A 21,948-nucleotide genomic window follows, 5' to 3' on the forward strand; every position below is an offset into this window, starting at 1 on the left:
TCTTAGCAGTGCAAGAAATAAAGAAAAAACTATTTTTCAGGCACTGCAGAACTTTGAAATACCCTTACAGGAACACAAATTAAAGAAGCACTTTATGATAAGGTGTGCACGTGAATTAATTTGGCACTGGAAACCGGAACTCTTTAATGCACTAATTTTGTTTTTTCTTTTACAAATCACTTTTATATTGAACTTTCAAGTCATAGTAAACAGACACTAAGCACAGAGGTAACAAAAATTATTTGAGCATTATGGCTGTAAGAGCGTCATGGTAATGGTAGTCCAAAACATCATTTTTTGCGGTCGATGAGTGTTGAAGATGAGGCCAAATTGGCCCATCACTATAATGAAAGTCACACAGACGTTGTATAATTTAAAGATATCCTGCCACACACCACAAAACCACGTCGCATTTAAATTGTGACTTTTAACAGATCTGTGTCCCCCTGTGCCCTAAGTGACAATATCTTTTCATTGGCAGGATTGTTTATAAAAGATGAATCCTTCGTACTATTATTGATTTTTAACGCAGATCTGCAGCATACGTTTTTCAAGTGTCCCCGGTGCAATGTGGGATACGAAACCCAGCTGTTACCTTCCTGATTGTTACGAATCAAACAGCCGCTGTTCATCTTCTATTGTTATTTTGGGTTATTGAAGGGAACTCAGCGCTAGTTAGAAAGGCTTAACACATCTGTTATCGAGCTAATGACAACTTTGCAGTATACTGAATGGTGTCCCAGAGGACACATTAAGGAGAATGGGAATATCTCAAACCATTCCGGTGAATATGACTCCTCTCCGCTCACATACTGTGGAGTAATTTGTGCTGTCAATGAGTACTCAGACAGTGTATAATCTAGAAAGTGATTTAATTAGCACTCATATAATGACAGGGAGGGAAATTTATTGTCAACTGTTCCACAGGTTAAACATAACAATTTGTGCTCTGTCAAAACTGAGAAGTGGTTACCTTTGTCAGTCACTTGTCGGTTTAGAACGTTTGGAAAAAGGATTGAAAACAATCTGTGCTGTAGCCCCATGTAGCTAGAGCGCAGCTAAGCGGAAAAAGGCCTTGACAGGGGTTAGGAGGCGGGCTTAGGAGGAAGTAAGCAAGGGTTGGAATTATGGGTAAGTAGGATTGGCTATTTAAATGAGCAGCCATTTTAGGTGAGTCATTCTAACTTTCTACCTGGTTGAGTTTGTGTTCACCTCGGTGTGCGCGGACTTTGCTTGGGCGGATTTCTTTTGTCTTCTCTGCAGGGCCAATGGACGACGTGGAGCGTTTGCTGGAGGGGATCAGGTCAGCAGCACGGCATCAGGGTGCGGACTGGCTACGGGCCCAGCTAGGCCCTGCCCTGGCGGAGGCGGCGGATCGGGACGGCGATGGCGGTAGACCGGTTCGGGCCAGAAGGCCCCCGAGGAGGCTAAGCCCGGGCGCGGGGCCCGGTGAAGTTATTCCCGGAGGCAGTGGAGTTTCGGTTGCGGCCGGCAGCAGGCCCGGTAGCCGCGTGGTCGAGGCCTTGCCTCCCCGCGTGCGGCCGGAGCCTCGGATGAGCACTCGGAGGCGGAAGGATATCGTGGACGGGGGCGCTGCTGCTTTCGGGTCGGAGGTGACCGGGCGGCCCCCTGGTGGATCGGGAACCACGGAGGGGAGGTCCAGGAGGGCTTCCCCCCTATCGGGGAGTGATGATGATGATGAGTCTGGATCCGGGAGACCGCATGGCCGGCCTAGGAGGCAACAGGCAAGTGCAGAGGGCTCCGGCTGGGGCCCTCTTGGCGGGAAAGACGCTAGGGGGAGCTCTGCCACAGGGGGGGGCAGGAATAGGCCAGTAGAGGGTGTCCAGGCCCTAGTCGTAAGGGGGGGAGGGTCCTGGGGCCCCTAAGAGAAAGTGTGGTTTAAAAGGGGTGAGCTCCAAGGGCGGTGGGGGTTCTCGGGGTGCGGCCAGATCAGTGAGCGGGTCCCCCAAGGGGGTGGATGGTAGGTCTGGGCTGGCAGGGTCTGGTAAGCATGGGGGGAAGGGTAAAGGGGCTGTGGCAGTTGGTGCGGGGAGGGGGGTTCCGGAGGTAGATAGGCAGAGGAGTGGGGTAGACGGGGGATTGGGATCCTCTGTAATGGGTGGGTGGCGGGAGGGCTGTGGCTTACGGGGGGGCCCGGGTTCGGGGTGTAGTAGTGGCAGCCCCTGGCCAATTAGATCTCCGGGGTCCCGGGATACTCGGGGGAGGTCAGGTCGGCACTGCTCCCCCTCGGACAGCTCGGCAGGGGATGGTGAGGCAGCCCCTAGGTATGATCGGCGGGGGCGGCCTACTGGTAGAGACGGGAGGAGTCGTAGTCCCAGGGGTTCCCAGGTGCCGCGGGGTAGTAGAACTCAGCGGGAGGCTTCGGTGCAGAGCAGGCGCTCCCGGGGTCGTGACGGGAGGGGAATTGATGTTCGTTACACCCTACCCAGGACTTCTTCTCCTTGTCCTAGGTCTCGGAGCCGTTCCGCCTCCTCGCAGGCAGGACACCGGGTGGGCTCCCCGGTCGGCGAGACAGCGGCGGAAGTTCCTCTTCCTGGACATCGGGCGATCAGCACTGCAGCCCCCACCGTTCAGGTGTCGGGGGGCTTGGCCGGTGAGTCCAGTGGGTCACTACACTCCAGCACTTTAGTTACCACACTTCAGGCACTACTCCACTCATTGGGGGCGGGGGGTGACACTAGCGGCATTGGTCAGGTGTGGGCTCCAGGAGCTGTGGCTACGGGCTCTCGGGTTGGGAATTCCACAGGGCCTAGTTCGGGCGGGGACATGGTGGTGCCGCAGGAAGTAGTGGAGGCTGGGAGTGAGCGGGCTGAGTTGACTGGGGGTATCCACGACGCGGCTAGGCAGCACGCGTATGTATCTTTTGCGGGTCCGCTGGGGGTTCACTTGAAACAGGACGTAAAGGATAAGATATAGAAGGGTGAGTTCTGTGAGATTTTCTCCCTCCTCCCATTAGAGGACTTTATTGACCTCAAAGAGGAGGATAAGAAGGATGAGAAAAAGGAGGAGGAGGAAAAGAGGAAGCGGTATCGCAAGATTCCGAAATCCTTTGGTAATTGGTTGACGGCCTTTTGCGTGCTGGCTAGCGTACTCGGCGAGAAATCGCCGGGGTTATGCTCGTCTCTGTTTTGCTATCTGGATGGCATTTGGGAAGCGTACCGTACTTATGGGGGGTTGGCGTGGTGGCGGTATGACGAGCAGTTTAGGCAACGGCTGGCGGCTAATCCAGGTATGAGGTGGGACCAGATGGACCTGCCGCTCTGGATGAAGCTGATGATGGCGCAGAAGGGGCAGCCCTTTCAGAACTCGGCCGGCGCAAGGGGGCAGTCCGCCTCGTCGGCCACCTTACAAAAGGGCTTATGCTGGCTCTATAATGAGGGCCAATGCAAATGGGGGGCCACCTGTCGTTTCAAGCACGAGTGCTCCGGCTGCGGGGGCGCTCATGGGCTCAACCGCTGCTTCAAGAAGGGTAAGTCCGGAGGCGCCGGTGCGGCTGTTGCGACCGGGGGAGGGGGTGCGTCCGCTTAACCGTGAGGCTAAGCGCGATGGAGCCGTGGCTAAGCCGCTACGGTAACAGGGCGGATGCTGCTGTGCTCCTGGCGGGTTTTGCGACGGGGTTTTTTTATTCCGTTCCAGGAGCGGGAGGGGGGATCGGGGAGGCTGCGCAACCTGAAGTCTGTTGCTGACTTCCCAGACGTGGTGAGGGAGAAGCTGGGCAAGGAAGTCGGGCTGGGCCGCATGGCGGGCCCGTTCGCAGTGCCTCCGATGGAGGGCCTGCGGATTTCCCCACTTGGGGTGGTTCCCAAGAAGGAGCCGGGTAAATTTAGACTCATTCACCATCTCTCATACCCGAAAGGGGAGTCGGTGAATAACGGTATTAGTAAGGACTTATGCTCGGTGTCGTATGCATCTTTCGACCGGGCGGTCGAACTGGTCAGGCGGGCCGGGCATGGGGCTCTGATGGCTAAAGTGGACATTGAAGCAGCGTTTCGGCTGCTGCCGGTCCACCCGGACTGTCATCACCTACTGGGGTGTTTTTTCGAAGGGGCCTACTTCGTGGACTTGTGCCTGCCCATGGGTTGTTCCATTTCGTGCTCCTATTTTGAGAAATTTAGCACTTTTCTCGAATGGGTGGTACGGGAGGAGGCGGGGAATCGTTCTATTGTGCATTATTTGGATGATTTTCTGTGTGTGGGGCCGGCTGATTCCTTGGAATGCCTGCGCCTGCTGCGGACGGTTGAGTGGGTGGCGGGCCACTTCGGGGTTCCGCTGGCGGCGGATAAAACTGAAGGCCCGACCACGTGTCTGAGTTTCCTGGGACTGGAGATTGACTCAGGGCTGGGCGAATGTCGGCTGCCCCGGGATAAGCTGGACAGGCTTAGAGGGGCGGTGGCTGCTGTGGCTGGGGCGCGCAAGGTTACCCTGCGGCAGCTGCAGTCTTTGATTGGGCTGCTCAATTTTGTGTGCCGGGTCATACCAATGGGGAGGGTCTTCAGTCGCAGCTTGTCGGCTGCTACCGCGGGGGTTCGGTCCCCGCACCATTTCATCCGGGTGTCGGCGGGACATGGGAGCGGACTTGGGCATCTGGGATGCCTTCTTGCGGGATTTTAATGGGATGGTGTTTTTCCGGCAGGAGGGCCAGTCGTCGGCCGAGCTGGAGCTTTTCACGGATGCATCGGGCAGTGTGGGCTTTGGGGCATATTTTGGTGGCTGCTGGTGCGCGGAGAGGTGGCTGGAATCTTGGGGGTCGAGCCCTCTTATGCGCAACTTGGCTTTCCTTGAGTTGTTCCCGTTGGTCGTCGCAATGGCACTGTGGGGCGACGGGCTGCGCGATCGGAAGGTGGTCTTTTTCTCGGACAACATGGCAGTGGTACACGCGGTGAATCGTCAGTCTGCGGCCTCAAAGCCGGTGGTTAAGCTGCTTAGGCGACTTGTATTGCTGTGTATGTCTCGGAATGTTGTTTTTCGCGCGCGCCATGTTCCAGGGTATTTGAATGAGGTGGCTGATGCTCTGTCTCGTTTTCAGTGGTCCCGATTCTGGCTGGCAGCGCCGGGGGCGTCGAAGGAAGGGCAGGCTTGCCCGGACGAGATTTGGCAGCTGGGAGCATCCTGCTTGGAGGACTTGTGAAGGCTTCTCTGGCACCGGCCACTTGGGCCTCGTACAGTAAGGTTTGGGGCTCGTGGGAGCGGTCGCTGGACGGGTTGGCCATAGACAGCGGGGATGCCCTGCGGGATGCTTTCCTGTGGTACACCTGTCAGTTGCTGGCAAAAGGGCCGTCCCCGGCCGTGGTGGACAGGTCCATGGCGGCGATGGCGTTTTGGTTTAGGTGGCGTGGGAAGGAGGACTTTACCAAAACCTTCGTCATCAGGCAAGCCCTGAAGGGTTATCGCAAGGGACGCAGGTCGCCAGATACCAGGCGCCCGGTGTCGGTTAAGCTATTGGGGGATTTGGTGGGTCTGTTGCCTGAGGTCTGTTTCGATGGGTTCGAAGCTTCTCTGTTCAAGGTGGCGTTTATTTTGGCGTTTTTTGGGGCATTCCGAATAGGGGAATTGGTGAGTGCTAATAAGATGGTGCAAGGGGGTCTGCAGTTTTCGGGGGTTCGTGTTTTGGATAGGAAGGTAGTAGTGCACCTTGGCAGATCCAAAACGGACGTCCGCAGCGTAGGCCGGGACGTGACACTGTGGGCCTTGCCGGGCTCGGCTTTGTGCCCGTTGGCTGCTACGGCGGAGTACCTGGCACGGAGGCCGGCGATTGGGGGTTCCTTGTTGGTACATGCTGACGGATCGTCCCTTTCTCGGTTCCAGTTCACGAAAGTTTTTCGGTTGGGCCTAGGTAAGTTGGGGCTTCGGGCTGAACGATTTGGAACGCACTCGTTCCGTATTGGGGCAGCCACGGAGGCAGCACGGTTGGGATTGGGGGACGAGGTGGTGAAGCGGATAGGGAGGTGGGAATTGGTAAGATTCCGTTCCTATGTCCGGTTGGGTTTGTTTGAGTGATGGACTTGGGGACTGTATATAAAAAAACAAACAAAAAAAAAACAGGATAACTAAATAAATTAAAAAGGAAAGCTTCGATGTTTTGGGCTGGGGTGGGGGTCTCTGTTAGACTTCCCTCACCATTTGTTTTCTCCTCCCCAGGGCGTGTGGCATGGATCGTGGGCCATTCGTTCTGGGCCGAGAGGAGGGCCGCAGCTCGAGCACAAGGCCAGCAGCTGGGTTTTCCGAGAGGCCAGTTGGCAGTTCGTTGGTTTGGGTATCGGGGGTTTTGCTGGGGGGATGTTTGTGGTGCACTGTTTAGGATGCTAGCGGCTGGGTACGCGCCGGACTTGCTGGTCCTACATGTGGGGGGTAATGACCTGGGTCTTACGCCGCAACGCCGGCTGGTGAAGTGGATGAAGCAGGACATTAACAAGTTGAGGGGCCTGCTTCCGGGGGTCATGTTAGTTTGGTCAGAAATTGTCCCGCGGCGCCGGTGGCGGCACGCACGGGATCCGGTGGCTATGGATAGGTGCAGGAAGAAAGTGAACAGCTTGATGGCAAGCTTTGTCCGGAAGGTGGGGGGTGTGGTAGTGAGGCACCTTGAGCTGGAGGAAGGGTTGCCGGGATACTACCGCTAGGATGGTGTTCATCTCTCGGATGTGGGTTTGGACCTGCTCAACTTGGGTTGGCAGGATGGTATACGGATGGCACTGTTTCTTCGGGGTGGCGGAGCTCAGACAGCTTAAGGGGTCAAGGTCTGAGCTTGTGGCGGGACGGGGAGCTGAAGGAGAGGAAATAGGCTCCCCAGGATGAACGTGAGGTGGCATAAACAAGTTGTGGTCATCGGTGGATGAGAGGTTTCGAGTCCTGGAGGTGGCTCAGAACCTGGTGGGGCAGGGGTATCCGGGTATACCCCTGCCGTGGTTAATGGATGGTTGGCACTTTTACAATTGGTGGATTGGAATAATGTTGGTGTATGTTATAAATATGTATATGTGTTATTATATGGGGGTCACTGCCTTTTGTATGGTAGCCGAAGGAACAGGATGCAAGGGGGCGGAGTATGGGGGGCAATGACCCATGTTTATCTGTTAATTTATTATCGTTATTATTATTATTATTATTATTATTAATATTATTATTATTATTGGTTAATAAAGCTGTGGACAAATTTCCCCATATTCCTTAGTGTCCGTGTGTTATTGGGTTAGGATATGGGTTTGGTTTGTCCTGGATTCCGACTGCCCAAAATGGCGACTATACACCTGTCATGTAGCCCCATGTAGCTAGAGCGCAGCTAAGCGGAAAAAGGCCTTGACAGGGGTTAGGAGGCGGGCTTAGGAGGAAGTAAGCAAGGGTTGGAATTATGGGTAAGTAGGATTGGCTGTTTAAATGAGCAGCCATTTTAGGTGAGTCATTCTAACTTTCTACCTGGTTGAGTTTGTCCCACCCACCCTCCCTTTGTTTGTTATGTGTCTATTTACCCGTTTCTTTCACAGCGGCGGGACGGGGAGCTGAAGGAGAGGAAATAGGCTCCCCAGGATGAACGTGAGGTGGAATAAACAAGTTGTGGTCATCGGTGGTTGAGAGGTTTCGAGTCCTGGAGGTGGCTCAGAACCTGGTGGGGCAGGGGTATCCGGGTATACCCCTGCCGTGGTTAATGGATGGTTGGCACTTTTACAATTGGTGGATTGGAATAATGTTGGTGTATGTTATAAATATGTATATGTGTTATTATATGGGGGTCATTGCCTTTTGTATGGTAGCCGAAGGAACAGGATGCGAGGGGGCGGAGTATGGGGGGCAATGACCCATGTTTATCTGTTAATTTATTATCGTTATTATTATTATTATTATTAATATTATTATTATTATTGGTTAATAAAGCTGTGGACAAATTTCCCCATATTCCTTAGTGTCCGTGTGTTATTGGGTTAGGATATGGGTTTGGTTTGTCCTGGATTCCGACTGCCCAAAATGGCGACTATACACCTGTCAAGTGGTCTACAACAAGTATAATTCAATCAGTCAATGTTTCAGTCCTGCCCGGCCTTGAAAATAGGTCCCAGACTTCTATAATTAAGTTTATATGTTAAAAGATATTTTTATATATATAAGTGTATACTGACATCACAATCTAATTAAGTCCTGGCACAGACAGAGTACACATTGATTGGAGGAGGAGAAATATATTTGTTTGTAATTCTTCTTCTCTTTCTACATTGGTGCGAAGGGCAGAGCTTCTAACTATGATTGACAGGGAGCCAATGGATGCCACTCGACAAAGGTATAGCTATACAAGGCACAAATATTGTGTTGGTGCCTGGAGTGTCCCTTTAAGCCTGCTAAAGTAGTATAAATGCTAAATATATATCTACATATATATATATATATATATATATATATATATATATATATATATACACATATTACTAATCCATACCTATAAAGCATTGAAGAATTCTAGCCCCTCTTATATCTCCTCACAGATCCATAGGTATGCCCCTTCTCAGTCTCTCCGCTCTGCCCATGACCTTCTCCTGTCCACTGCTCGCACCCGTATGGTCATCTCACGCTTGCAGGACTTCTCACAAGGCAGCTCCCTTTCTATGATATAGCCTGACTACCACCATCAGACTTTCCCCTAGTCTTCAATCGTTTAAAAGGGGGCTTAAAACTAGGGATGTACATGGGCAAAATATTTGGTTTGGTTCGGCACTTCCGAAATTCGGGACTTCGGCAATTCAGCACTTCGGTTCGGTTCGCCACGTCCGAAATTCGGGACTTAGGCAATTTGGCCCTTCAGCAATTCCCTAACCCTACCCCTATCCCTAACCCCTACCCTACCCTGAACCAAAAACATTCTGCAAAAGCAATGCCGGAGTTTTTCTTAAGGCAAAGGAGTGGAATATTTTACAATGGCCAAGTCAATCACCTGATCTGGACCCCATCGATCATGCATTTCACTTGCTGAAGACAAACCTTAATGCAGAAAGACCCACGAACAAACAACAACTGAAGACAGCTGCCGTAAAGGCCCGGCAAGCATCACAAAGGAGGAAACCCAGAGTTTGGTGATTCCCATGTGTTCCAGACTTCAAGCAATCATTGCATGCGAAGGATTCTCGACAAAGTATTAAAAATAAACATTTTATTTATGATTGTGTTAATCTGTCCAATTACATTTGAGCCCCTGAAATAAAGGGACTGTGTTTGAAAATGGTTGCAATTCCTATACGTTTCATACAATATTTTTTTTGCTCAAATTCTTGAACTAAAGCTGAAAGTCTTCACTTCAATCGCATCTCGGTTGTTTCATTTAAAATCCATTGTGGTGGCGTACTGAGCCAAAATTATGGAAATTGTGTCAGTGTTTAAATATTTCCAGACCTAAGTGCGTGTATGTATATATATATATGTATATATATATATATATATCATACAGTAACAATTCAGCATTCAGTAAAAGGGAACACTCACTGCCTGCTGCACAAAGCCTTCTAACATACCAAAGTATAAGAACATAAATGAAATCATAATATTGTAAGATGCATCGTGACATTTACATAAATCTCTGCCACCTGGTCCACATGCCACATGCCATCTCTATAAATGTTTAATGCATCCCTACAAAAAATGTCTCTATGAAAAGATAAGGCGCAAACTGATACGTGCTCCAAGACGCCAGACAATGCGCATATGACAGATGGAAGGGTCTGGGTGTTTAGGAAGACGGATTCCTTAATCCGGGCAGATTACAGGCTCTCCTTTTAAACTCAACACACCAATTTAAGACATGCTCTGCAAGAAGCAGAACAGAACCACCAGAGGCATTTCTAATGTACTATGTATATCTATAGTTATATATAAAGCTATATAGATATAAGTGGTTTAAACACTGTGGCCTGCGAGACTTTATACAAAATATTAATATTATGTACATTTGCACCAGTGCAGATTGCGTGCAAAAAACTATATTCGGAGAAATCACCAGCAAACATTCCATTTGTATTTTTTTAAACCGTGAAATATGTTTTTAGTAAACATAAATTTGAATTGTTTCCCCATTGTCGTTCAAGATCAGCTTGCAGTAGGTATTTAGAGAGGTGTTTCAGATAATTAATGGACCGACTAATGACCATGGCCAGAGGGTTTGTCTGCCACAGCTTTTATTGCCCTCAGCACATTCCATTTTTCCACCAAATTGGACCACAGCTAGAATTTTGCTCCAGAATTCCTATATTGACGAAAGAACCTTTGGCCTCATGTGACAATTAGATGGGTATGGTCATTTATGGAAGAAAAAGTAACAAAATGCTAAAAATAAGTAGGCACTCTCAATCAATCTTTTAGACAATTCAGTGAGAGGAGAAATCAGCTGTTACCCTGAAGTCATGCATGTTCTCACCAGTCCATTCTATAAACTTCCCTTAGGAGCCAGTATCCAAAGTCTGGTCAAAATATCCTGCAAAAGGCAAATTTATTTATACTATACTTTTCCAAGTGTTTTTATTTGTTTTCTTCCTTACATATGGGTGGTACATTAATGGAAGCGGTGGATATGTATTCTTTAATTGTGCCCATGCTACAATCAGTTCCCTTAATTGGTCTTCAGCAATGAAATCTATCAGGATGTGCTCTGTATTCTGAATCGCCAACAAAGAGACCCAGCAGGACAAGCTGCATACCACGCAGAACCTCATACTTCTCAACAACGCAAGGTATGAAGTTGGTATGGACAGCCGGGCCATATGGAGTCTGGGCTAACAAAAACAATGCAGGTCTTAATATAATAAACTTTACATTATTAAAGCGGCACTGTCATGCCGAATCCCGTTTTTTTTTTAACCCCCCTCCCGCCTCCACTACATCCAATTGACCCCCTAGTCACCCCCAAATGCCCCTAAGCCCCCCAGATTACCTATTTTTAAATCTGTATCTTCTGCCCCGATCTTTATTCAGGGCGCCGCCATCTTTGTGTGGGTAGGTGAAGTCCCTGTGGGACACGTCATCTGCCCACACTAGATAGCCCTGAGATTCCCGCACATGCCCAGTGAAACATCTGGACATGCGAACGGGAATTTCATCTATTCATTCATTCATCAGACAGACGAATGAATGAATAGAAAAAATCAGACGAACAAACTAACACTGAGTATCAGTGTTCGTTTGTTCGATCAGTTTATTACAAGGAGGGAGCTACCGGCGTGCAGCTCCCTCCTTGTAATATGTAAAGACAGAAGCGGCAGGGAGCAGTGCTCCCCACCACTTCATAAGCCCCCCCAGGTCCCCCCCTCACTCTATGGGGGTCAATATGACCCCCATAATAGCACAAGGGAGATTAAAATCTCCCCAATGCCCCTACTCGCTATACCGCGAGTAGGGGCATGTCCACTAAACAGTGAGCAGCCTGTGGCTGCTCACTGTAAAAACATAAATGGTAATAAGGGGGGGGGACCTACTGTCCTCCCCCCTGGCCCCCACCCCTGCGCGGTGGGTGGGGGCACTAATAAAATAATAAGGGGGGGGACCTACTGTCCTCCCCCCCGGCCCCCACCCCTGCGCGGTGGGTGGGGGCCCTAATAAAACAATAAGGGGGGGGGGACCTACTGTCCTCCCCCCGGCCCCCACTCCTGCGTGGTGGGTGGGGGCCCTAATAAAACAATAAGGGGGGGGGACCTACTGTCCTCCCCCCCGGCCCCCACCCCTGCGCGGTGGGTGGGGGCCCTAATAAAACAATAAGGGGGGGGGACCTATTGTCCTCCCCCCCGGCCCCCACCCCTGCGCGGTGGGTGGGGGCCCTAATAAAACAATAAGGGGGGGGGACCTACTGTCCTCCCCCCCGGCCCCCACACCTGCGCGGTGGGTGGAGGCCCTAATAAAACAATAAGGGGGGGGGACCTACTGTCCTCCCCCCCCTGGCCCCCACCCCTGCGCGGTGGGTGGGGGCCCTAATAAAATAATAAGGGGGGGGACCTACTGTCCTCCCCCCTGGCCCCCACCCCTGAGCGCTGGGTGGGGGCCCTAAATAAAGATAGGGGGGGGGGACCTACTGTCCTCCCCCCTGGCCCCCACCCCTGCGCGGTGGGTGGGGGCCCTAAATAAAGATAGGGGGGGGACCTACTGTCCTCCCCCCTGGCCCCCACCCCTGCGCGGTGGGTGGGGGCCCTAATAAAATAATAAGGGGGGGACCTACTGTCCTCCCCCCTGGCCCCCACCCCTGAGCGGTGGGTGGGGGCCCTAAATGAACCCCCCCCCCCCCATCAAGGTGACTAGGGGTCCCAAGCCCCTAGTCACCCCCCCCCCACCCACCCCAAAACATTCTAACCCCTACCTACCCCCCTCACCCTAAAAATAGTGAGGGGGGAATAAAATAACTAACCTGTAAAAATAATAATTAAACTTACCATTTGACGTCTTCTTTTTTCTAAATTCTTCTTTCTTCAGCCTCCAAAAAGGCCAAATAAAAATCCATCATACCCGTCGCACTTTAAAAAAAAAAAAAAAAAAAAAACGAGCGCAAAAAAATTAATCCATGTTCACCCATGGAGGGCACGCCGCGTACTGAGCTCCGCAGGGCGGGTCAAGGCTTATATAGCCTTGCCCCGCCCTGCAATTAGGCTTAGAACACACTGATTGGTTGGTTTAAGCCAATCAGAGTGCTCTGTGTCATTTTACAAGCGTGGGAAAATTCCAAAGAACTTTCCCACGCTTGTAAAATGACACAGAGCACTGTGATAGGATGGTTTTCAAGCCATCCAATCACAGTGCTCTGTGTAATTTTACAAGCTTGGGAAAGTTCTTTGGAATTTTCCCACGCTTGTAAAATGACACAGAGCACTGTGATTGGATGGCTTGAAATCCATCCTATCACAGTGCTCTGTGTCATTTTACAAGCGTGGGAAAGTTCTTTGGAATTTTCCCACGCTTGTAAAATGACACAGAGCACTGTGATTGGATGGCTTGAAAACCATCCAATCACAGTGATCTGTCATTTTACACAGCGTGGGAAAGTTCTTTTGAATTTTCCCACGCTGTGTAAAATGACACAGAGCACTCTGATTGGCTTAAACCAACCAATCAGTGTGTTCTAAGCCTAATTGCAGGGCGGGGCAAGGCTATATAAGCCTTGATCCGCCCTGCGGAGCTCAGTACGCGGCGTGCCCTCCATGGGTGAACATGGATTAATTTTTTTTTGCGCTCGTTTTTTTTTTTTTTTTTTTTTTAAAGTGCGACGGGTATGATGGATTTTTATTTGGCTTTTTTGGGGGCTGAAGAAAGAAGAATTTAGAAAAAAGAAGACGTCAAATGGTAAGTTTAATTTTTTTTTTTACAGGTTAGTTATTTTATTCCCCCCTCACTATTTTTAGGGTGAGGGGGGTAGGTAGGGGATAGAATGTTTTGGGTGGGGGGGGTGACTAGGGGCTTGGGACCCCTAGTCACCTTGATGGGGGGGGGGTTAATTTAGGGCCCCCACCCACCGCTCAGGGGTGGGGGCCAGGGGGGGGAGGACAGTAGGTCCCCCCCCTTATTATTTTATTAGGGCCCCCACCCACAGCGCAGGGGTGGGGGCCAGGGGGGGAGGACAGTAGGTCCCCCCCCTTATTATTTTATTAGGGCCCCCACCCACCGCGCAGGGGTGGGGGCCAGGGGGGGAGGACAGTAGGTCCCCCCCCTATTATTTTATTAGGGCCCCCACCCACAGCGCAGGGGTGGGGGCCAGGGGGGGAGGACAGTAGGTCCCCCCCCTTATTATTTTATTAGGGCCCCCACCCACAGCGCAGGGGTGGGGGCCAGGGGCGGAGGACAGTAGGTCCCCCCCTTATTATTTTATTAGGGCCCCCACCCACTGCGCAGGTAGGTCCCCCCCATCTTTAACCCCCGCGCAGGGGGGGGGGGGTTATTAGGTGTTTTTTTTGTTTGTTTTTTACAGTGAGCAGCCACAGGCTGCTCACTGCTTACTAGACATGCCCCTACTCGCGGTATAGCGAGTAGGGGCATATTATTTACTAATACTAAGTCATCTTTACTTAGTATTAGTAAAGTTGGCTGAAAGACCAGTTTAGGTCTTTCAGCCTTTTAGTAGATAGCTCCCTGATACCGTGGGAATTAGGGAGTTATCTACTAAGCGGCTGCAAGATGCAGCCACAGCAATGAATAGGATCGGAGTTTCATTCATTAGAATGAAATTCCGATACGAACAAAGTACCGAATTGCATCCTAACACCAATGGAGAAACTCTTCTCATTCTGTTAGGATGCAATTCGGCAGTTTTGCCGGCGTTCTGTCTAAGTGACAGGACGTTCGGCAATACTGACATGAAGCATTTTGGGGCAACTGGGAGGAAAGCTAGGGATCATGGGAAAATTGCTCTGACCAGCGGAAATGAAGCACACTTTGCTCCTCCGCTGGTCAGAGCTGGTCAAGCGGAGGAATCCTCCATAAGACAGAGTCCCTACTTTGTCTTATGATTTTAAAGAAAACTAAAGAAGAATGGAAGAAAAGAATAACAGATCCTGAGAGAGGGGGAGAAGAGGAAGAGATTGAGGAAAGGTAAGTTCGGCATGACAGTGCCGCTTTAAGCGAAAAAACTGAATGACAAAACATGTTAAAACGTACAACATTTGCAGACTGACAAATCTAGGCCTATTCCTACGAAGTGCCCCTCGGATGTTGAGTTGGTAGTGCAGTCGTTTTCATGAGAGCAGATGGGCTCTGCTGGCTGTTAAAATAGACTAACAAGCCAAGGTGCCCTTTTTGCCCCCAGCCTGATTTACGTCCAGTGTGATAAACCAAACAGTGATAGCAAAGGCTGCCAAGCTGGCATCATGCACCCAATGTTCTCTTTCTGTGGAGCTAATAAATACCGTGAGATCAGCGGATCCATTATGGTATAATTGGATGCTGTCAAACAGCAGTGGGATATATGGAGAAAAAAAAATGTTTATTAACCACATTTATCACACGCGGTTCATCACTAAACGGAACTGCAGAGACATGACAAGGCAATTAGACTGGAGAAACAGATAGCACTGTTCAAATCTAGCTATTTTGGCCTCAAACCAAAATGATCCATCGCACTTGTCGACTTACAGGTTTATTCACTCAACATTAAAACGAAAACAGACATGCAATCTACAGACCAACATTGTTTTAAAGAAAAAAAAAAAAAAAAACGCTTTATTTCTCAAATGTCCATGACATCTTAGCTGACTAAGCTCTTGTCAACCCCCTCCCAAAAGTATAAAAATCTTTATAAAATATTAACATTGACTGTGTTGACATTTCACTAAAATTCCAGAACAGTCAAAAGATATGCTTGGACAAATTAGAGGCTACTTTGTCTGATGTATTTTTCCTATTCTTGAAAAAACTTGACAGACGTTGGACACGTTTTGTCAGTTCCAACAGCTGTCATTAGTGATGGCTTTGAGGAAAAGGGAATTGTCTATGAAGGCTTTCTGGCTTCCTCCATAAACATCAGTGTAGTAGTCTTGCGCATGTGTGAGAGTGTAGCACTGGTGTGGGTTCCTGGCAGATGTAGCGCCAGGAGCTGAATAGGATCCCAGGGATGGAGATAGTGGCGCCCACTAGGGACAGTAAAACCTACCTTTCAAGTGTCTTTGCAAAATAGGCAAAGTCCCCAGAAGGTGACAGGGCTGCTTTAATCAGCAACAAGACTTTTAATGATATATTGAGGTTAATTCACTAATTTGGAAAGATATTTCAGGTTTAAGGCCAAACAGATGGACTTTCAATTTGTTTTTAAATTCTTCTCCATTCCAAGTTTAGATATATTTGTATTTACAAGACTAAATGCATACCTACCCGCAGTTAGCCATGTTGGCCACAGGTTTATAAAACACTAGGTTCACGTTGACCCATAAAACCAGATTAGAGTAAAAGAGGTAAAGAGATCCAAACATTTAAACACATGTTCATAGCAAGAGTTTGTACCATCCTTGAATAAAATAATACTAGTGTTCCAACTTCCTACCAAACCAGTCATATTTCATATAATGGTAAAAACTACATCAAAATAAACCCATGGTGCTCTGACACGCCCGTGGTGCTCTGATACGCCCGTGGTGCTCTGATACGCCCGTGGTGCTCTGACACGCCCGTGGTGCCCTGATACGCCCGTGGTACTCTGATACGCCCGTGGTGCTCTGATACGCCCGTGGTGCTCTGACACGCCCGTGGTGCTCTGATACGCCCGTGGTGCTCTGATACACCGTGGTGCTCTGATACACCGTGGTGCTCTGATACGCCCGTGGTGCTCTGACACGCCCGTGGTGCTCTGATACACCCATGGTGCTCTGATACACTGTGGTGCTCTGATACGCCCGTGGTGCTCTGATACACCCGTGGTGCTCTGATACACCGTGGTGCTCTGATACGCCCGTGGTGCTCTGACACGCCCGTGGTGCTCTGACACACCCGTGGTGCTCTGACACGCCCGTTGTGCTCTGATACACCGTGGTGCTCTGATACGCCCGTGGTGCTCTGATATGCCCGTGGTGCTCTGATACGCCCGTGGTGCTCTGACACGCCCGTGGTGCTCTGATACACCCGTGGTGCTCTGATACGCCCGTGGTGCTCTGACACGCCCGTGGTGCTCTGACACGCCCGTGGTGCTCTGACGCACCCGTGGTGCTCTGACACGCCCGTGGTGCTCTGATACACCGTGGTGCTCTGACACGCCCGTGGTGCTCTGACACACCCGTGGTGCTCTGACACGCCCGTTGTGCTCTGATACACCGTGGTGCTCTGATACGCCCGTGGTGCTCTGATACGCCCGTGGTGCTCTGACACGCCCGTGGTGCTCTGATACACCCATGGTGCTCTGATACACCCATGGTGCTCTGATACGCCCGTGGTGCTCTGATACGCCTGTGGTGCTCTGACGCACCCGTGGTGCTCTGACACGCCTGTGGTGCTCTGATACGCCCGTGGTGCTCTGACACGCCCATGGTGCTCTGATACACCCGTGGTGCTCTGATACGCCCGTGGTGCTCTGACACGCCCGTGGTGCTCTGACACGCCCGTGGTGCCTTGTTACGCCCGTGGTGCTCTGATACACCCGTGGTGCTCTGACACACCCGTGGTGCTCTGATACACCGTGGTGCTCTGATACGCCCATGGTGCTCTGACACACCCGTGGTGCTCTGACACGCCCGTGGTGCTCTGACACGCCCGTGGTGCTCTGACACGCCCGTTGTGCTCTGATACACCGTGGTGCTCTGATACGCCCGTGGTGCTCTGATACGCCCGTGGTGCTCTGATACGCCCGTGGTGCTCTGACACGCCCGTGGTGCTCTGATACACCCGTGGTGCTCTGATACGCCCGTGGTGCTCTGACACGCCCGTGGTGCTCTGATACGCCCGTGGTGCTCTGACGCACCCGTGGTGCTCTGATACACCGTGGTGCTCTGATACGCCCATGGTGCTCTGACACACCCGTGGTGCTCTGACACGCCCGTGGTGCTCTGACACGCCCGTTGTGCTCTGATACACCGTGGTGCTCTGATACGCCCGTGGTGCTCTGATACGCCCGTGGTGCTCTGATACGCCCGTGGTGCTCTGACACGCCCATGGTGCTCTGATACACCCGTGGTGCTCTGATACGCCCGTGGTGCTCTGACACGCCCGTGGTGCTCTGACACGCCCGTGGTGCCTTGTTACGCCCGTGGTGCTCTGATACACCCGTGGTGCTCTGACACACCCGTGGTGCTCTGATACACCGTGGTGCTCTGATACGCCCATGGTGCTCTGACACACCCGTGGTGCTCTGACACGCCCGTGGTGCTCTGATATGCCCGTGGTGCTCTGATACGCCCGTGGTGCTCTGACACACCCGTGGTGCTCTGACACGCCCGTGGTGCTCTGATATGCCCATGGTGCTCTGATACGCCCATGGTTCTCTGACACACCCGTGGTGCTCTGACACGCCCGTGGTGCTCTGATACGCCCGTGGTGCTCTGACACGCCCGTGGTGCTCTGATACGCCCCCGTGGTGCTCTGATACACCCGTGGTGCTCTGATATGCCCGTGGTGCTCTGATATGCCCGTGGTGCACTGATACGCCCGTGGTGCTCTGATACGCCCGTGGTGCTCTGACACGCCCGTGGTGCTCTGATACGCCCGTGGTGCTCTGACACGCCCGTGGTGCTCTGATACGCCCGTGGTGCTCTGATACACCCGTGGTGCTCTGATACACCATGGTGCTCTGATACAGTGAATTTTGTGTCAGGGCTACTATTTTACAAGTTTGAAAAAAATGAATCCTTACATTCCAAAAATTTACATGAGATAATTCAAATGCTGAGATCATATATATGTGTAATTAGAATATATCTCGGGTGGAGCCAAGCTACTGAGCTGAACGGCCGCACGAGCGACGAGCTCCGGGGTAAAACACCCGAAAACCGGCGATAATCGGCCACTACAGCCGCAAAACGGCAACCAAAACACCCCTAACGAATATGGGCAGGAAGTCCAAGAAACTGAAGCCCGAAAAGCCCAAACCAGGCGCCAGTATAGGCGATTTGCTCCGCCAAGCTTATGGAACGCATGGTCCCAAGATGGCCGCCGCCATGGGAGACTTCTACGACTCCGAGGAGCTATCCCCAGATGAAGAGGGAGAGGGGCAAATTCTGCCAAGACAACTCCCCCAGAGGTCAACAACTAATGATCCGGTGACAGCATCTATGCTGGAGAACATGTTGGGGGCCTTGCAGAAAACTATACAGGCGGATGTGGCCTTACTCCGCGCGGACATCACAGGCCTGGTAGGCCGCATAGGCGCGGTGGAATCCACCACGGAACACCTGAACCAAACAGTGGCCCGACTTCAAGAAGTGCAGGCACTTACCAAGCGTCAGACTGCATCCGATCTCCGATTTGCCGCATTAGAGGATTCAAGGCGCCGCAACAATCTGAAAATCCGGGGAATCCTGGAGAATGTGCCCACATCTGAGCTCCCACACTTCCTCCGGAGGCTCATGGCCCACCTCCTGGAGCCCAAACAGGCGAGGAATATCACCCTCGATGGGTACTTCAGTATCCCGAAACCCAATCGAGCACCAGAAAAGGCCTCTAGAGATTTGATTGTCCGTTTCCGTTCTGGGACCGACAAGGCGCTGGTACATGCAGCACTAAAGGGGGCTACCCCACTCACCTTCGAAAGCATGACCCTCTCGTTCTTCACAGACCTCACCGGGGAGACACTTCACTGGCGCAAAACGCTGCAACCCCTCACGGCACTGCTCAGAAACCACAATGTGGAATACAACTGGAGATCCCCGCGAACACTACGAGTCAAGCAAGGAGAAGCATTATACTCCATTGCAGACATCAATGAGGCATCTGCGCTCCTCACCAAGCTCTCCATACCTGAGGACTCGCTGCAATTACCTGGCACCCAAACCACCAAGCCGCCAACCCAACGCTGGAATCCGAACACCATAACGCCATTCTACCCAAAAGGGAAAGAACCCACAACGTCCGCCGCAGCGAAGACCTGAGGACTGTCCATGCTGTAGTGGATCCACTACGCCAAGTATTTATGGACTGCTACTTAACTAGATGTGGCCTATCTACCACCCTACCCCCCTTCCCCCCCCACTAGAGCAATGTCATCCATTACTAACTCCCATGCCACGACCCATACAGGGGCGCTTACCCCCCCCCCCCCACACACACACACACACCTCCCCTGCCACCGACACACGAGCTTAGCAAAATTGGAAGGCTGGAGGTGCAACTTTAGTCCCAATGCATACCTGCTATTAGCACCACAATCTTGTGGCCCTATTATGTTTAACCCCCATCTAACAAGCAGGATAACTACTAGATTAGATACTCAACTTCATTACATTAACAACTCATTACAGTTAGTTTTTTCTTCGTTAGTCCAGCGATGGTCAGCCTACAATAGAGAGACACCTGTGTATGTTCCTTAGAGTTATAAACCAACAAAAATGTGCATAAGTATAACAAGCCGAAGTTTTTTCTTCTCTGTTTTGATATGTAAATTGAGGCTCTGCGAGCCGTATGACCCTTGTTGCACGCAAAAATAAAGAATTAAAAAAAAAAAAGAATATATCTCATCTGAAACCATGACAAATTGCCTTTAATGAGATTATTTATTAAAATATATTGTGTTTCGTAAACAGTACAATAAGATTAGCATTCGTGCAGTCTCAGCCCTTAACTCAACATGTACTGCATCCAAAACACCCTAAGTACCAACCCAGGGGACATCACCGACACTGAAGAATGCCATTAACAAACAGGACGATAATTAGTCTTCAAAACAAACTGTCATTACAGATTTCCTGCAAATCCCGGAACACTCTGTCATGAGGCTACTGACAATATTAGCACACTTCGTTTCTAATTGGGACCATTAATTCACTTTCCAGAAAATGTTGGCAAGCAATGCACCAACATTTGTGCCTGTGGGCAGACACTGGGGACACACGGACAAAATGAGCGTTTAAGAGAGCAACAAGCGTCAAATCACAGCAGAGGCAAATTTCCAGGCCTGGCACTGAATAACGCTGCAAATAATAACTAGAAAAAAAAATCTAAATATATTAACCCCAAAAATATATAGCTGGATCACCCTTTGTACTGTTTTTAGAAACTCTTAAAGGACAACATACAGTAAATGAAACAACATGGTTTTGGGAAATGGATGTAATGTGAAAAAAAAATAATATTCACATATTATTGTTTTACCCTTATCTAATACTAATTGTGTGCTTCCTGTTCGTGAAATTGCTATGTGTTATTCCCCATGTTTTCACCTGTATTGTGTTATAATCCTGTGTTTTACCTGCTCCCCATTTGGGAGAGCAAATACGAACGAGTTCTGTTGGCCTCCCGAACGGGGACCACCACTAAACCTCAATTAGAATGTTGTCTTAACGTAATGAGGTGACAAAACCCCAAATCGCAAGGGAAGCCTCGGCGCATTGCCGACCCTGTGTGGCGGCCCGTTCGTTAGACGAACACCATCTAGGGGGAGCATTCATTGGCGGTTACCATTTTGGGGGTCCCTGAGATTGGTAAGACACTCTCTTGGGGACAATGGTGGTTTGGTGGGCATTCTGTAGCTGGGTGTCACGGGGCGGGAAACTTTCCCGCTCTGGGACTCCCAGGTAGAGAGGCTCAAGAGATAAAGATACCCTGGTCCACGGAGGTGGGAAACCCTGAGGGTGGGTGGCGGGATCTGGGGACAAAGGGACTGGAGTTTCTGTCACACGCACAGACCCCTGGGAAGGGGGCACTAAGTGGCGGGAAGAGTGGACAAAGGGTTCCATTTCCGTAATGCGACCCCCAGGAGGGGGAGGACCCTGGGAGGGGTCATTGTTGTTGTGTGTGATCCACCCCTTGCATGGGGAAAGTATAAAGCCGAGTGTGGCCAAGTAGTGTTATACCCCCAGGACTGTGTGTCGTCTGGTTACTGGGTGGGAAATGGGTCTCTCTGTGTTATAGCTGATTCCCTTCTCAGGGACAAGATGTGGCTGAGCAAGGACGACCCTAATTGTAGTATATTTAAATTTGAATTGCAAAATTGAGGCTAAATTAGGCACGCTGTAATTACAGCGTAGTAGATATTTTTCAAATGAGCTGTTTTAGCCTATATTTCCAGATTTCAATTTGCTACAAGTTGGAGTATAGTGAATAAATCCCTTTTATATACATTATTTATGTAGATACATCAGGCCAGTAACTGTGCAAAGCATCAAGGGACCTTAACTTAGCACACGCTGGAGGCACACCTATAAGTGCCGCAAGGCATTCAAACACAAGCAACGACTGACCAAACCAATTACGCGTTCTAATGTTAAATAAAAAAAAGTTATAGTTATAGCTATATTTAATTGAGGATAAAACCTACAAAAATGCTGTTTTTTATAAGGCCCCCCAGGGCTTTTG

At 50.5% G+C, this 21,948-nt stretch overlaps 1 protein-coding gene across 1 annotated transcript in view; it reads left to right on the plus strand.

Moving 5' to 3' along the window:
- Positions 1-21,948, plus strand: part of LOC134611849 (ABC-type organic anion transporter ABCA8-like) — a 224,764-nt gene that overhangs the window by 10,002 nt on the left and 192,814 nt on the right. The window lies entirely within an intron of this gene.

The sequence above is a fragment of the Pelobates fuscus genome, chromosome 5 (assembly GCF_036172605.1).
Source record: "Pelobates fuscus isolate aPelFus1 chromosome 5, aPelFus1.pri, whole genome shotgun sequence".
Lineage (NCBI taxonomy): Eukaryota > Metazoa > Chordata > Amphibia > Anura > Pelobatidae > Pelobates > Pelobates fuscus.